Genomic DNA, 17,458 nt, shown 5'->3' on the forward strand with positions numbered 1-17,458 from the left:
AGACACAGCAGGACACGCTTGAACAGTTTCAGTATTAATTCTGTAAAAAAAAAAAAAAAAATATATGTATATATATGTGTATATATATCTAACACACCTTATTTTTTTAAATGTAAGAAATTTTTTAAGAAATAAATTACTTTCCAAATAGAATTATTTAAATAAAAGCTACCTAATACTATAAATGGCCATAGGTAGACACAGGTGAATAATTATACAGTTTATATTTTGATTTTTTCTTTATATACTATAGCATATATATATATATATATTATGGATGTCAGCAAGTAGAGGATTGTGTCCTGTTTTTAACAGGTACTGTATGACTGAAAAAACCTAAAATTCTTAAAGTAAACATAAACAACCGGCTGGATGTACATTATCCCTTTCTTAAGGCTCCAGTTCCACTGTTATATTATGCTATTAATATAGTATTCAGTTGTATTGAATGCTTATGATCATTTGAAGTTAGTTTAATACGGCAATAGAGTCCCAACAGGTGGTTTCTGAAAGTAAAAACTCCATTTACTTTCTCCATAAGCAAATCAATTTTTAATGAAAACTTAAAACTCCTGTGAGTTCTGAGGTAGTTAATGAGTGATGGTGCTTTTGTTGAAGCCATCCATTCACATTCTTAAAATAAACGTGTTTAACAGCTGATTTTCTTGTGAAAAACTACATTATGCATGATGATACCCATGATATGTTCATAATTCTGTCTATTGGTATTTTTTTCACTATATTTTTATTACCCATATAGTTATATATTTATTTATTGGCTATTCTGCTTATTTTTTTAGTGTCATATTTCATTTTATTATCCTAAATTTTACCCTAACGTAATCTTAAGTTGCAGCCTGCAAAAATGTGCAAAATAATAAAAAAAAAAAAATCAAAAGTGTGACAATTTGCCCAAGTGGTGATGAGGGTGGAGTTTCTTGTTTCTTGTCTATGATGCCAAATGGGGCAGGAGCAGCACTGCCTGTGGTTAGTGCACTGTTGTTAGTTGATTTAGTATTTTGTAAGTAAAAAAAACTTAAACACATAGATGTCTTTTAAAATGCTTTATTGATGCAAAAACACAGAGAATAATATAAAACATTTGTAAAATATCAGTAATGGGAAAATAAGTAAGCAAGGTTACAGATACATTTTTTTTTTCTGGCATTCTAGCAGATGAAAGTGGTGTTTAGGGCTGTTTTTCAGGCATAAAGGATGGATTCAAGATGCAGGTCCCAGCATCATCAGCTTTCCATAAGTGCTCTTGAAATTGAATTTATCTGAGTTATTGAGAGCTAATTCAAGTCTGTCCTGCAGGTCTTTAACCAGAAACACCATTTCTTGAGCTGAAAAATATCAGCCAGATGGGCAGCCATTGGAGAAGGTTTGTGTTCATTACACTGTGGGCCCTGCAGACTGGGTGCACATTTCACTTCATAGGTAAAAAAGAAGGTGCCATATGTAAAAACACAAGCATCACTCACAACTCCACTTCTAAGATCAAAAGAGCATGTACCAAGGAGATCGCTGTTCCAGTAGCTGTCTGCATCATATACTTCAAAAGTCAGTTTATTGGCCATTTTGATCTTAATAGGTCCAAACTCCAAATATTTGGCCAACGTGGATTGTCGTCATCATCAATGGTCTCAGTGCGCTTGAATTTGCGTGCCGTATGTAACAGTTACAGTTCCATCTGTTTGTGTATATTGATCTCCATACAGACCTTTGGCTCTGAGATTGTAGACTTTGAGGGTGGCAAGTCCTTTTTTTTCAGCTGGACAGCAGTTAGACTTTATAATTTGACTACTTTCACAAACACAAGCACATCGGTCTCTCTTGCACTGCATTTCCTGCCAATCTTGCAAGGCTCAGAGCAAAACCTTCATGAGTGCATTTTGAATGATGTATTCTTGAACAGCTTTCTTCAGTCCTTTTCTTGCAGGGTGTTTTTTTACTCAGTAAGAAATGGAGGGGGTTTCAGAGAGTAATGCACAATGTCAGGGAGACTCTTCAAAGACTCAAGCCATTTTTTAAGGGAATCTGGGTGTGATGAACCAGAAAAAAGCAGATCTTCTCCATTTATGTTTCCTCCAATAAATCTCTGTCTGACGCTCACTGAACATGGAGCTGAACTTTTCATTTTTTGCCCATCTTCTTCTTCTGTTCTTTACAAAAATGTGCTTCTACCTTCACAGTTGCTACACTGTAGGAACCAGAAGCTTCCACATCCAAACAGTCCTTTACGCCGCAGTGTCTGTAAGTCCACTCACTGCAGCCTGACAGGTTTTTGATGGCGGTTATGGCTTTCATTTGACCCCCTAACTTAAACACTTGTGGTATAGTGAGTGCCATATGTGGAGAGAGTGTTCAGGTTGTGGTAGGCGTCTGGATCGTAGTATGGCAGGGAGTGATTTGATTGCTTCAAGAAAAACTCTTCATGAAGAGGAGGCTTTGCAGCTACACGATAGCTGTAAAGAAACAGTAAACACATTTAAATTTTGTGTAATCAATGAAGAAATAGTATGCAATTAATATTTTTATTTCTTTGCATAGTCATCTTTTTAACCGTATAAGTGAAGAGAAAGAAAAAAAAAGATCCCAGCTCTCTCACCTGTAAAAATTGCACCCAACTTCATGTTTGGTGAAACTGTATTTGTCATGTTTTGATTTTGTCATTGCAAATTTTGCTTCCCTGGAATGAGTGCTTCCAACTGCAGCTCCAGCAGCCTTCACATCTATACCAACTTTCTGAGCTGACTATAGCTGACACATCTATACCAGCTGACTGAGAGTGCTGATGATGAATCATTAACCAGTGCTTCACTTGATTCAAAGATCTGACTGGAGACTTTCATTGAACACTTCGGCAAGGTCCTCCAGTCTACAACTGCTGCTGGTAGCTTCTGTTGTATTCCATTCATGTAATTGTTTTTGCGTAATTTACAAGTGCCATTTCCTAAATCCCATATTTCTGTGTTGATCACATAAGAACCTTTTCGCTCCATGGTCACAACATCAAATCCTCCTGCAAGATTGTATCCTGGAACAAAGGGGGTATCCTTACACTCTTTTGATGCCCCCAAGTCATCTTCTCCAGAAATGGTCATGAGAAGCAAGAAAATTAGGTAAATCTGGGAATGCCCCATTATCTGTAGCGAGATAAGAAAATGTCAATATTTCTGTCAGTTCATTACTTTATTTAACATCATTCAAAACTATCAGTTTTCTAGAATTGTAACAATAATGTCTTTAAAAATTACAGCATTGTTATTTTAAACATTTAACAAATATTTTTAAAAGCAAAACATAGTATAAATATGTTGTTTCTCTAACCTGTCTTTTCGTATGATGATTGTGTGGTTATGGGTTTCAAAGGTTTGTGTTGCAAATGATATTCCATGACGTGGCTATGACAAATCTTTTGACGTTTAACACACTGAGTGGGCCTAAGATGAGCAATTCTATAAATAATGTTCAGTAAACAGCGAAGAACATGTCTTGAAGGTGTCAATAATCTCTCCAAATGCATGGTTCTGTTACAAAGCAGCAGAACAGTTATGCTCAGAATTGAAGACTCTAGCATTTTTAAAAAGATACTGTGGTTTCAGTTTGAAAGGTTCCCTGTGAATGCAAAGTATCTGTGTATTTACTATTCCTTTACATAAGCATTAAATAAATGATTAAAATCTTTATCTTTGAAAGTACCAGGTATGACACTGGCTGAGATTGGTTGAAAACAGTAAATGAAACTACTGGCAGTGACAAAGAATCTTGTCCCTCGTCAACAATATTTCTTTCTTGGCCAACATTCTGCTGACCTCCAGACAGTCCACCAGTGAACACAGGGGTCCTGAAGGTTTGACAGTATTGCACAAGCAGCTGGGCATCATACTAGCACAATTCTGAGAAGGTTGCAGCAGGCAGGGATGAAACTTCAAACACTGTCCAGTTTCTTACCTCAATATAAAGAGAAGAACTCCTGAAATTGCTTGATTTCTCCAGTGATGAGGAAGTTACCTGGGGCCATGGGGTTGTCATTCTCAGCTTGCTTTCTGACTGCCTGATATATATATATTTCAAACAAAATGGAAAGAGCATCTTAAAGAATTTTTTTAATAAATAATTTTTCAAATAAAATTGTTTCAATAAAAATACCTAATACTATTAATGGCATAGGTATACCGGTGAATAATGTATACAGTTTTTTTTTTTAATATATATATATTTATGGATGTCAGTGGAGGATTGTGTCCTGTTTTAACAGGTACTGTATGACTGTGAAAATAACACATAAAATTCTTAAAGTAAACATTAACAACCGGCTGGATGTACATTATCCCTAACTAAAGGCTCCAGTTACTGTAATATGATGCTATTAATATAGTATTCATTTGTGTTGAATGCTTATGATCATTTGAAGTTAGTTAATACGGCAATAGAGTCCAACAGTTGGTTTCTGAAAGTAAAAACTCCATTTACTTTCTCCATAAGCAAATTAATTTTTAACGATATCTTAAAACTCCTGTGAGTTCTGAGGTAGTTAATCAGTGATGTGCTTTTGTTGAAGCCATACGTTCACATTATTTAAACTTATTTCATAAAATAAATGTGTTTAACAGCTGATTTTCTTGTGATAACTACATTACCCATGGTGATACCCATGATACGCTCATAATTCTGTCTATTGGTATTTTTTCACTATATTTTTATTACCATACTGTAGTTATTTATTTTATTTATTGGCTATTCTCCTTATTATTAGTGTCATATTTCATTTTATTACCCTAAATTTTACCCTAACATAATCTTAAGTTGCAGCCTGCAAAAATTTACCTGGAATGAAATATGACTGTTGTAAATAAATAAAAAAATAAATCAAAAGTGTGACAATTTGCTCAAGTGGTGATGAGGGTGGAGTTTCTTGTTTCTTGTCTATGATGCCAAATGTGGCAGGAGCAGCACTGCCTGTGGTTAGTGCACTGTTCGTTGATTTAGTATTTTGTAAGTAAAAAAACAAAACTTAAACACATAGATGTCTTTAAAATGCTTTATTGATGAAAAACACAGAGAATAATATAAAATATATATTTTTTGATATCAGTAATGGGAAAATAAGTAAGCAAAGATTACAGATGTATTGTTTTTCTAGCAGATGAAAGTGCTGTTTATGGCAATTTTTAGGCATAAAAGATTCAAGATGCAGGTCACAGCATCATCAGCTTTCCATAAGTGCTTTTGAAATTGAACTTATCTGAGTTATTGAGAGTTAGTTCAAGCCTCGGCAGGTCTTTAACCAGAACACCATTTCTGGAACTGAAAATATCAGCCAGATGGGCAGCCATTGGAGAAGGTTTGTGTTCATTACACTGTGGGCCCTGCAGACTGGGTGCACATTTCACTTCATAGGTAAAATAGAAGGTGCCATATTTAAAAACACAAGTATCAGTCACAACTCCACTTCTAATATCAAAAGAGCATGTACCAAGGAGATCGCTGTTCCAGTACCTGTCTGCATCATATACTTCAAAAGTCAGTTTATTGGCCATTTTGATCTTAATAGGTCCAAACTCAAATATTTCTGGCCAACGTGGATTGTCGTCATCATCAATGGTCTCAGTGCGCTTGATTTGTTTGTCATATGTAACAGTTACAGTGCCGTCTGTTTGTGTATATTGATCTCCATACAGACCTTTGGCTCTGAGATTGTAGACTTTGAGGGTGGCAAGGCCTTTTGCAGCTGGACAGCAATGAGACTTTATAATTTGACTACTTTCACAAGCACATCGGTCTCTTGCCCTGCTCTTCCTGCCAGTCTTGCAAGGCTCAGAGCAAACCTTCATGAGGGAATTTTGAATGATGTATTCTTCAACAGCTTTCTTCAGTCCTTTTCTTGCAGGATGTTTTTTACTCAGTAAGAAATGGAGGGGTTTCAGAGAGTAATGCACAATGTCAGGGAGACTTTTCAAAGATTCAAGCCATTTTTTAAGGGAATCTGGGTGTGATGAACCAGAAAAAAGCAGATCTTCTCCATTTATGTTTCCTCCAATAATCTCTGTCTGACGCTCACTGAACATGGAGCTGAACTTTTCATTTGTGCCCATCTTCTTCTTCTTTTCTTTACAAAAATGTGCTTCTGCCTTCACAGTTGCTGCACTGTAGGAACCAGAAGCTTCCACATCCAAACAGTCCTTTACCGCAGTGTCTGTAAGTCCACTCACTGCAGCCTGACAGGTTTTGATGGCTGTTATGGCTTTCATTTGACCCCCTAACTTAACACTTTTGGTATAGTGAGTGCCATATGTGGAGATCAGGTTGTGGTAGGCGTCTGGATCGTAGTATGCAGGGAGTGATTTGATTGCTTCAAGAAACTCTTCATGAAGAGGAGGCTTTGCAGCTACACGATATCTGTAAAGAAACAGTAAACACATTTAAATTTTGTATAATCAATGAAGAAATAGTATGCAATTAATATTTTTATTTCTTTGCATAGTCATCTTTTTAACCGTATGAGTGAAGAGAAAGAAAAAAAGATCCCAGCTTTCTCACCTGTAAAAATTGCACCCAACTTCATGTTTGGTGAAACTGTATTTGTCATTTTTTGATTTTGTCATTGCAAATTTTGCTTCCCTGGAATGAGTGCTTCCAACTGCAGCTCCAACAGCCTTCACATCTATACCAACTTTCGTTTTGTGTGAGTGTGTTTGTGATGAATCATTGAGCAGGGCTTCACTTGATTCAAAGATCTGACTGGAGACTTTCATTGAACACTTTGGCAAGTTCCTGCAGTCTACAACTGCTGCTGGTAGCTTTTGTTTAATTCCATTCATGTAATTGTTTTTGCGTAATTTACAAGTGCCATTTCCCAAATCCCATATTTCTGTGTTGATCACATAAGAACCTTTTCGCTCCATGGTCACAACATCAAATCCTTCTCCAGCAAGATTGTATCCTGGAACAAAGGGAGCATCCTTACACTCTTTTGATGCCCCCAAGTCATCTTCTCCAGAAATGGTCATGAGAAGCAATGCCAAGAAAATTAGGTAAATCTGGAAAAGCCCCATGATCTGTAGCAAAAAAGGAAAATGTCAATATTTCTGTCAGTTCATTACTTGTGTAAAATTTAATATCATTCAAAAAGATCAGTTTTCTAGAATTTTAACAATAATGTCTTTAAAAATTACAGCACTGTTATTTTAAACATTTAACAAATATTTTTAAAAGCCAAACATCATAGTAGAAATATGTTGTTTCTCTAACCTGTCTTTTTTTTTGTTTGTTGTTTGTTTGTTTGTTGTTTTAGGTTTTTTTTGTTGATGATGTTATTTGATGTGGTTGTTATGAATATTTTTTTGTTTTTTAACACACTGAGTGGGCCTAAGATGAGCAATTCTATAAATAATGTTTAGTAAACAGCGCGAAGAACATGTCTTGAATGTCTCAATAACCTATATATACATATATTTCAAACAAAATGGCAAGAGCATCTTAAAATGCTGGGTTCCAATAGACTGGTGCTTTCTTAATATTTTTTTTTTTTTTTTTTTTTTTTTTTTTTATGGATGTCAGTGGAGCATTGTGTCCTGTTTTAACAGGTACTGTATGACTGTGAAAATAACACATAAAATTCTTAAAGTAAACATAAACAACCGGCTGGATGTACATTATCCCTAACTAAAGGCTCCAGTTACTGTTATATGATGCTATTAATATAGTATTCATTTGTGTTGAATGCTTATGATCATTTGAAGTTAGTTAATACGGCAATAGAGTCCAACAGTTGGTTTCTGAAAGTAAAAACTCCATTTACTTTCTCCATAAGCAAATACATTTTTAATGATATCTTAAAACTCCTGTGAGTTCTGAGGTAGTTAATCAGTGATGTGCTTTTGTTGAAGCCATACGTTCACATTATTTAAACTCATTTCATAAAATAAACGTGTTTAACAGCTGATTTTCTTGTGAAAACTACATTACCCATGGTGATACCCATGATACGTTCATAATTCTGTCTATTGGTATTTTTTTACTATATTTTTATTACCATACTGTAGATATTTATTTTATTTATTGGTTATTCTCCTTATTATTAGTGTACTCTGTGTTATATTTCATTTTATTACCCTAAATTTTACCCTAACATAATCTTAAGTTGCAGCCTGCAAAAATTTACCTGGAATGAAATATGACTGTTGTAAATATATAAAAAAATAAATCAAAAGTGTGACAATTTGCTGATGAGGGTGGAGTTTCTTGTTTCTTGTCTATGATGCCAAATGGGGCAGGAGCAGCACTGCCTGTGGTTAGTGCACTGTTCGTTGATTTAGTATTTTGTAAGTAAAAAAACAAAACTTAAACACATAGATGTCTTTGAAATGCTTTATTGATGCAAAAACACAGAGAATAATATATTTTTTTTTTTTTTTTTTTTTTTTTTTTTTTTTTAGTAATGGGAAAATAAGTAAGCAAAGGTTACATATGTATTTTTTTCTAGCAGATGAAAGTGCTGTTTAGGGCTGTTTTTCAGGCATAAAAGATTCAAGATGCAGGTCACAGCATCATCAGCTTTCCATAAGTTCTCTTGAAACTGAACTTATCTGAGTCATTGAGAGCTAGTTCAAGTCTCGGCAGGTCTTTAACCAGAACACCATTTCTTGAGCTGAAAATATCAGCCAGATGGGCAGCCATTGGAGAAGGTTTGTGTTCATTACACCTGTGGGCCCTGCAGACTGGGTGCACATTTCACTTCATAGGTAAAATAGAAGGTGCCATATTTAAAAACACAAGCATCAGTCACAACTCCACTTCTAAGATCAAAAGAGCATGTACCAAGGAGATCGCTGTTCCAGTAGCTGTCTGCATCATATACTTCAAAAGTTAGTTTATTGGCCATTCTGATCTTAATAGGTCCAAACTCAAATGTTTCTGGCCAACATGGATTGTCATTATTATCAATGGTCACAGTGCGCTTGATTTGTTTGTCATATGTAACAGTTACAGTGCCGTCTGTTTGTGTATATGTATCTCCATACAGACCTTTGGCTCTGAGATTGTAGACTTTGAGGGTGGCAAGGCCTTTTGCAGCTGGACAGCAGTTAGACTTTATAATTTGACTACTTTCACAAACACAAGCACATCGGTCTCTTGCACTGCATTTCCTGCCAATCTTGCAAGGCTCAGAGCAAACCTTCATGAGCGCATTTTGAATGATGTATTCTTCAACAGCTTTCTTCAGTCCTTTTCTTGCAGGGTGTTTATTACTCAGTAAGAAATGGAGGGGTTTCAGAGAGTAATGCACAATGTCAGGAAGACTCTTCAAAGACTCAAGCCATTTTTTAAGGGAATCTGGGTGTGATGAACCAGAAAAAAGCAGATGTTCTCCAATTATGTTTCCTCCAATAATCTCTGTCTGACGCTCACTGAACATGGAGCTGAACTTTTCATTTGTGCCCATCTTCTTCTTCTGTTCTTGACAAAAATGTGCTTCTGTCTTCACAGTTGCTGCACTGTAGGAACCAGAAGCTTCCACATCCAAACAGTCCTTTACCGCGGTGTCTGTAAGTCCACTCACTGCAGCCTGACAGGATTTGATGGCTGTTATGGCTTTCATTTGACCCCCTAACTTAACACTTGTGGTATAGTGAGTGCCATATGTGGAGATCAGGTTGCGGTAGGCATCTGGATCATAGTATGCAGGGAGTGATTTGATTGCTTCAAGAAACTCTTCATGAAGAGGAGGCTTTGCAGCTACACGATATCTGTAAAGAAACATTAAACACATTTAAATTTTGTGTAATCAATGAAGAAATAGTACAACCCCAAATCAGAAAAAGTTGGGACAGTATGGAAAACGCAAAAAAAAAAAAAAAGAAGTGATTTCTAAATTTACTTTGACTTGTATTTCATTGCAGACAATATGAACAAAAAATATTTCATGTTTTGTCTGGTCAACTTCATGTCATTTGTAAATATGCATCCTTTCCTGTCATTCAGACCTGTAACACATTTAAAAAAAGTTGGGACAGTAAACCATTTACCACTTTGTAATGTTGCCATTCCTTTTCACAACATTTAAAAGACGGACTGAAGACACCAAATGATGAAGTGTTTCAGGTGTAATTTTGTCCCATTCTTCCTGCAAACAAGTCTTAAGGTGGGCAACAGTACGGGGTCTTCGTTGTCGCATTTTGCGCTTCAGGTCGGGACTGCAGGCAGGCCAGTCAAGTACCCGTACCCTCTTCCTCCGCAGCCAGGACTTTGTAATGTGTGCAGAATGTGGTTTTGCATTGTCTTGTTGAAATATGCATGGACGTCCCTGGAAAAGATGTCTTCTTGAAGGCAGCATATTATGCTCCAAAATCTCTATGTACTTTTCAGCATTAATGGTGCCTTCACAGAAGTGCAAGTTACCTTTGCTAAGGGCACTGACACAACCCCATACCATGACAGACCCTGGCTTTTGGACTTGTTGCTGGTAACACTCTGGATGATCCTTTTCTTCTTTGGTCCGAAGCACACGGCGTCCATTCCTCCCAAAAAATACCTGAAATACTGATTCATCTGACCACAGTACACGTTTCCACTGTGTGATGGTCCATCCCAGATGCCTCCGAGCCCAGGGAAGTCGACGGCCCTTCTGGACACTGTTAACATAGGGCTTCCTTTTGGCACAGTACAGTTTTAACTGGCATTTGTGGATGTAACTATGTATTGTGGTACTTGACAAAGGTTTGCTAAAGTAGTCCTGAGCCCATGTGGTGATATCGCTTATAGATGAATGACGATTCTTGATGCAGTGCCGCCTGAAGGATCGGAGATCACGGTTGTTCAGCTTAGGCTTGCGCCCTTGTCCTTTACGCACTGAAATTCCTCCAGATTCCTTGAATCTTTTAATTATGTTATGCACTGTTGAATGTGAAATATCCAAATCTCTTCTTATCTTTCTTTGAGGAACATCGTTTTTAAACATTTTAATAATTTTCTCACGTATTTGTTGGCAAAGTGGCGATCCTCGGCCCATCTTTGCTCCTAAAGGATTAGACCTTTCTTGGATGCTCCTTTTGTACCAAATCATAATTACAATCACCTGTTGACATCACCTGTTTCAAATCACATCATTATTTAACAATTTTACCTCATTACTAGCCCTAAATTGCTCCTGTCCCAACTTTTTTTTAAATGTGTTGCAGGTCTGAATGACAGGAAAGGATGCATATTAACAAATGACATGAAGTTTACCAGACAAAACATGAAATATTTTGTTTTCATATTGTCTGCAATGAAATACAAGTCAAAGTAAATTTAGAAATCACTACTTTCTTTTTTTATTTGCGTTTTCCATACTGTCCCAACTTTTTCTGATTTGAGGTTGTATGAAATTAATATTTTTATTTCTTTGCATAGTCATTATCTTTTTAACCATATGAGTGAAGAGAAAGAAAAAAAGATCCCAGCTCTCTCACCTGTAAAAGTTGCACCCAACTTCATGTTTGGTGAAACTGTATTTGTCGTCTTTTGATTTTGTCATTGCAAATTTTGCTTCCCTGGAATGAGTGCTTCCAACTGCAGCTCCAGCAGCCTTCACATCTATACCAACTTTCCAGCTGACTGAGAGTGCTGATGATGAATCATTAACCAGTGCTTCACTTGATTCAAAGATCTGACTGGAGACTTTCATTGAACACTTCGGCAAGGTCCTCCAGTCTACAACTGCTGCGGGTAGCTTCTGTTTTATTCCATTCATGTACTTGTTTTTGCGCAATTTACAAGTGCCATTTCCTAAATCCCACATTTCTGTGTTGATCACATAAGAACCTTTTCGCTCCATGGTCACAACATCAAATCCTTCTCCAGCAAGATTGTGTCCTGGAACAAAGGGAGCATCCTTACACTCTTTTGATGCACCCAAGGCATCTTCTCCCGAAATGGTCATGAGAAGCAATGCCAAGAAAACAACAAGGTAAACCTGCATCAGCCCCATGATCTGTAGTGAGAGAAGAAAATGTCAATATTTCTGTCAGTTCATTATTGGTGCAAAATTTAACATCATTCAGAAAGATCAGTTTTCTAGAATTGTAATTATAATGTCTTTAAAAATGACAGCATTGTTATTTTAAACATTTAACAAATATTTTTAAAAGCCAAACATCATAGTATAAATATGTTGTTTCTCTAACCTGTCTTTTCGTGTGATGATTGTGTGGTTGTGGGTGTCAAAGGTTTGTGTAGCAAATGATATGCCATCACGTGGCTATGACAAATCTTCTGATGTTTAACACACTGAGTGGGCCTAAGATGAGCAATTCTATAAATAATGTTCAGTGAACAGCGAAGAACATGTCTTGAATGTGTCAATAATCTCTCCAAATACATGGTACTGTTACAAAGCAGCAGAACAGTTATGCTCAGAGTTGAAGACTGTAGCATTTTTAAAAAGATACTGTGGTTTCAGTTTGAAAGGTACCTGTGAATGCAAAGTATCTGTGTATTTACTATTCCTTTACATAAGCATTAAATAAATGATTAAAATCTTTATCTTTGAAAGTACCAGGTATGACACTGGCTGAGATTGGTTGAAAACAGTAAATGAAACTACTGGCAGTAAAGAATCTTGTCCCTTGTCAGCAATATTTCTTTCTTGGCCAACATTCTGCTGACCTCCAGTCCACCAGTGAACACAGGGGTCCTGAAGGTTTGACAGTATTGCATAAGCAGCTGGGCATCATACTAGCACAATTCTGAGAAGGTTGCAGCAGGCAGGGATGAAACTTCAAACACTGTCCAGTTTGTTACCTCAATATAAAGAGAAGCACTCCTGAAATTGCTTGATTTCTCCAGTGATGAGGAAATTACCTGGGGCCATGGGGTTGTTATTCTCAGCTTGGTTACTGACTGCCTGATATATATATATTTCAAACAAAATGGCAAGAGCATCTTAAATGCTGGGTTCCAATAGACTGGCACTTTCTTAATTTAAAAATGGTCATTGAGTGAGTGATTTCAGACACAGCAGGACATGCTTGAACAGTTTCAGTATTAATTGTCAAAAAAATTAATAAAAAAGAATATATATATATACATATACTGTACATACATATATACACCTTATTATTTTTTCTAAAACTTTTAATAAATAAATCACTTTCCAAATAAAATTATTTAAATAAAAATACCTAATACTATTAATGGCATAGGTATACAGGAGAATCATTTATACAGTTTATATATATATATGGTGCATCCCAAAACCATATGTTTGAGAGTCATCAACTCGATCTGTGGTAGTAATGCTGGAGCGCTCTGGGGAAAAAACAGAGACCTCAATCTTACGTGAGAGGAGAACTCAGAATTCAGAAAGAGAGTAGCACACTCATAGGTGACCTTTTTTGGTAAAGGGGAGTGCTGCTAAACTACCACGAGAACCACCCAAATAGCCCCTCATGTTGAGTGAAGCAATGCTTGAAGTGTATAAATAAAGATACACTGGCTGAGTGGAGCCCAGGAACCAAGGTCTAACCATCTCAAAGAAAGGGAACGAAGCTGAGCTTGTAACCCTTACAGTAAAGGATTTCAGAAAGTGCACACTTACCACTTTTTAGAAAGTACACAGAGCTTAGCGTGTGTACTTAAAGCTTCCTAAGGCATCGCAGAGGTGCCGAACGCACGGGAGAGGCAAGCTCAAATTTATAAACCTCTGGCGAGGGGAGCATCACCTGAAGCAGCAAATACAAGAAGATTTCTGTAACTGCCACCTCCACTTCCCGCTCGATGCGTCAGCAATAAGGGATATCCAAGTGACCAGGAAGCCGGACATCCCTGAAATACCTTGCAGTGCCGTGCCAGGCCTGATGATCAAGAAGGCTCCCACGGAAACCTGTGATCTTGTCTGCCTGATACCGAAAACATGAAGTCGGAATCAGGGGTATCATACCGGCAGGACATAATGCAGACGAGTGTTTAGTAAACACTGTAATTGAGCACTGCAAAGAATCAGGGCTATCATACCGGCTGGACATAATGCAGACGAGTGTTTAGTAAACACTGTAATTGAGCACTGCAAAGAAAACTCATAGAGGATTAGTACACATATAACCACCAGCAATTTGATACATATATAAGTATATATAGAATTGGTTTCATACTCACCCACCCTGGATCCTGCACTGGAGCCCCGCTCAAGGGGTGCCTCCTTTTAGTCTGGACCATCAGTAAGGTGGTTACTATGAACATAGAACCAACCGAAGCATCATTGGTCCAGCATAGGAGACTGTTATGCAAGAAGTTCCCACCTAACCTTGGTCAGACGGAGAGCTGGTGGTTACAGGGGAATTAGGAAGAGGAGCATAAGAGCAGATATAAAACCAAAGGGAACGAGTAGATACCTAAGTATTGCTCTGATTCGGACGAGAATGCTGCCTCGTCTGGATCACATCCCTTAGGTCTTGCCTACCTCCCCATGACCCACGATTCCTCTTATCCCTACCCGCAGGTGGGGGAGGAGCGCGAGTCGCGACACTAACCTTCCGTGCCCGTCTCTGATCCTCAGATCGAAACAGACCAGGACCCCTTTGTTGTTCTGGCTCAGACCTTGACCTTTGTGGAATGAAGGATTTGAAGGCAGGTGAGCATGCCTTCGCCTCCCTGAACTTACATTTACATTTTACATTTAATCATTTAGCAGACGCTTTTATCTAAAGCGACTTACAAATGAGAACAATAGAAGCAATCAGATCAACAAGAGAACAACAACGGTATACAAGTGCCATGACAAGTCTCAGTTAGTCTAGTGCAGAACATGTAGTCAGGGTTTTTTTTTTTTTTTTTTAGAATATGATTTTTTAAGGTAAGTACTAGTATTAGTTGGTTATGTGCTGGCAAAAAAGATGAGTCTTTAGATGTTTTTTGAAAATGAGTAAAGACTCGAATTGTTCGAATTGAGATTGGGAGGTCATTCCACCAGCTGGGCACAGTCCAGGAAAAGGTCTGTGAGAGTGATTTTGAACCTCTTTGGGATGGCACCACAAGGCGTCGTTCACTTGCAGAGCACAAACTTCTGGAGGGCGCATAAAATTGAACCAGTGAGCTTAGGTATGTTGGTGCCTTGCCAGTGGTCGTCTTGTAGGCAAGCATCAGTACCTTGAATTTGATGTGAGCGGCTACTGGTAGCCAGTGTAACCTGATGAGGAGAGGAGTAACGTGAGCTGTTTTTGACTCATTGAAGACAACCCTCGCTGCTGTATTCTGGATCAGTTGCAGAGGCTTGATAGTACATGCAGGAAGACCCGCCAGGAGAGCAGTCGAGAACTTCACGACTACCCTCTCAAAGGAGGTACCGAAAAGTTCGGAAGGCGACACCGGAGCATCGAGAAGAAAGCCCCTTTCTTTCTTCCCGATGTCTGCCAGGTTCACCCACAAATGTCTCTCCGTTACCACCATGGCCACCATAGACCTTCCCATGGCGGAGGCGGCCTGCTTGGTAGCATGGAGAGAGAGATCTGTGGTGCGGCGCAACTCGGCTACCTGATCAGGAGAAAGGCCCTCGCCTTTATTCAGGTTCTTCAGCAGATCAGCCTGATATGCTTGAAGCACCACCAATCGTGTGCAAAGAAGCCAGAGCCTGACCTGCTGCTGCGTATGCCTTGCCATTTAAGCGAGATGTATCCTGAAGGGGCTTAGATGGCAGGGTGGGAGATTTAAGAGAGGACGTCTCCCCCACAGAAAGATATCTAGCCAGCGTCTCTTCTACAGGGGGCATCCTCTCAGAGCTGCTTTCGCGCATCGCCTCGATGTTGGCATGACTCATATGCTGAAACCGATGGATGCGAGAAAAAAATGGCCTCTTCCATTCCTTTTGACCTCTGCATGGAGATCAGGCAAAAATGGAAGGCTCACCTGAGCTGGAGGGCTATGGTCAGAAAGATAACGCTCGTTGAGCCGACCTCGCGGCATCACCTTGCACGCTTACATGGTAAGTCCAACTTTGCCGTGGCGCGATCCATAACCTCCAACAGCTCTACATATGCAGGGCAGGAGGATTGAGAAGGCTCAGCCTCAGCTTCTTCACCACCCTCAGACATCTCCTGCTCTTCCTGGGTAGAACCCAGCAGAGCACTAACCTCAGTATCAGAAAGTGTTAAAGATATAACATCCTCCTCCTAAGGTTCACTCTCGTCCGAATTCCACAGAAAGGCAACAGGATGTTGTAAATCAACTCCTAGCACCACAGTCTGAAGCAAGATAACCAACCAAATCTTTCAGAGAACAGCTTTCAACATTAACACCATTAGAACAATTATTGACAATTTCAATTCAGAGAAGAGATTGTCAAATTTGGGGCAAGTAATCCAGATTGATGGTCAAAGAGATGCACAGCCCGACCATCACATGTAAACCCATGATGGTAATCAAGATCGTTGGATTGACTTCCCCCCACCTAGCAAAACCAGACTGAAATTCCTAAGGGGACCTTTTAACCTCTGGTCTCCACAGAACATCCTTATGTCAAAGAAAAACAGAGAAACTGTCTTTTACAGATGTAGATGCACCAAAATGAACTCAAAAAGACTTCTAAAGGAATATCAGTCCATTGCTTAACTCCATATCATTTATGAAACCCACACATTTGACTATCATGTTTCTAATCACTTATTGTGTGTCTTTTTAATAACTATTGAATAGCTTAAGTATTCATATTCATGTTTAGTATGTGTGTGTTCGAATCTTCTTGCTTAAAACGTTGCTGACCATCAGTTATTTGTCAAATGTATCATATTCTTATCATAGGAATCATGTCCATAATTATACCCTGCAAGAGCTGGAAAATTCGGACCACGTGATTGATAAGATAACATATGATTTATGAATGGGTAGGACAAACATCGTGACACCTCGAGCAAAGACAATATCTAATTGGTCAAGACAACATTTGAGGTGTGGCCGAAAGGCCAGTTTAAATACTCAGGACACCATCAAATTTTGCTTTTCAGCTGCTGCTTTTAGTCATCACTTTTAGCGTTTTTTGAGCGCTGTTCCAGCGTGTTTTGGCCTGAACGCCTGCTGCTACTTAGCCACGATGAGAAAAAACACCACCTAGTCTCGGCAAACTTTACTTCTATTCTTTACTTTAGTTTCTTTTCTTTTCCGTTTGAGAGTTTTTGTGTTCTGAGTTAAGTTTTGTATCACCATGTCTCTGAGTCAGACCTCGCGTGCCCGTCTGAAACTTCAACCAGCCCACAACTCCGCATCGTCAGCCTATGCCCAACCACGGGCTTCCCAAAACCTCACTTCTACTATCTACTGAACTTCCAGCCAATCAGCAACCTCGGGAAACCCCGACAACAAAGGGAACCCCCTTTACACAGGCAATGCAAGTAACGTACCTCCAGACTACATTACCCATGATGATACCCATGATACATTCATAATTCTGTCTATTGGTATTTTTTTTTCACTATATTTTTAT

General features: G+C 38.4%; 2 pseudogenes; both read right to left on the reverse strand.

Moving 5' to 3' along the window:
* Nucleotides 1-1,149: 1,149 nt before the first annotated feature.
* On the reverse strand, nt 1,150-3,147 carry LOC109104904 (annotated as a pseudogene).
* Nucleotides 3,148-8,366: 5,219 nt separating this feature from the next.
* On the reverse strand, nt 8,367-11,978 carry LOC109104906 (annotated as a pseudogene).
* Between the last annotated feature and the right edge of the window lie 5,480 nt (nt 11,979-17,458).

This window comes from Cyprinus carpio, chromosome A19, assembly GCF_018340385.1.
Source record: "Cyprinus carpio isolate SPL01 chromosome A19, ASM1834038v1, whole genome shotgun sequence".
Lineage (NCBI taxonomy): Eukaryota > Metazoa > Chordata > Actinopteri > Cypriniformes > Cyprinidae > Cyprinus > Cyprinus carpio.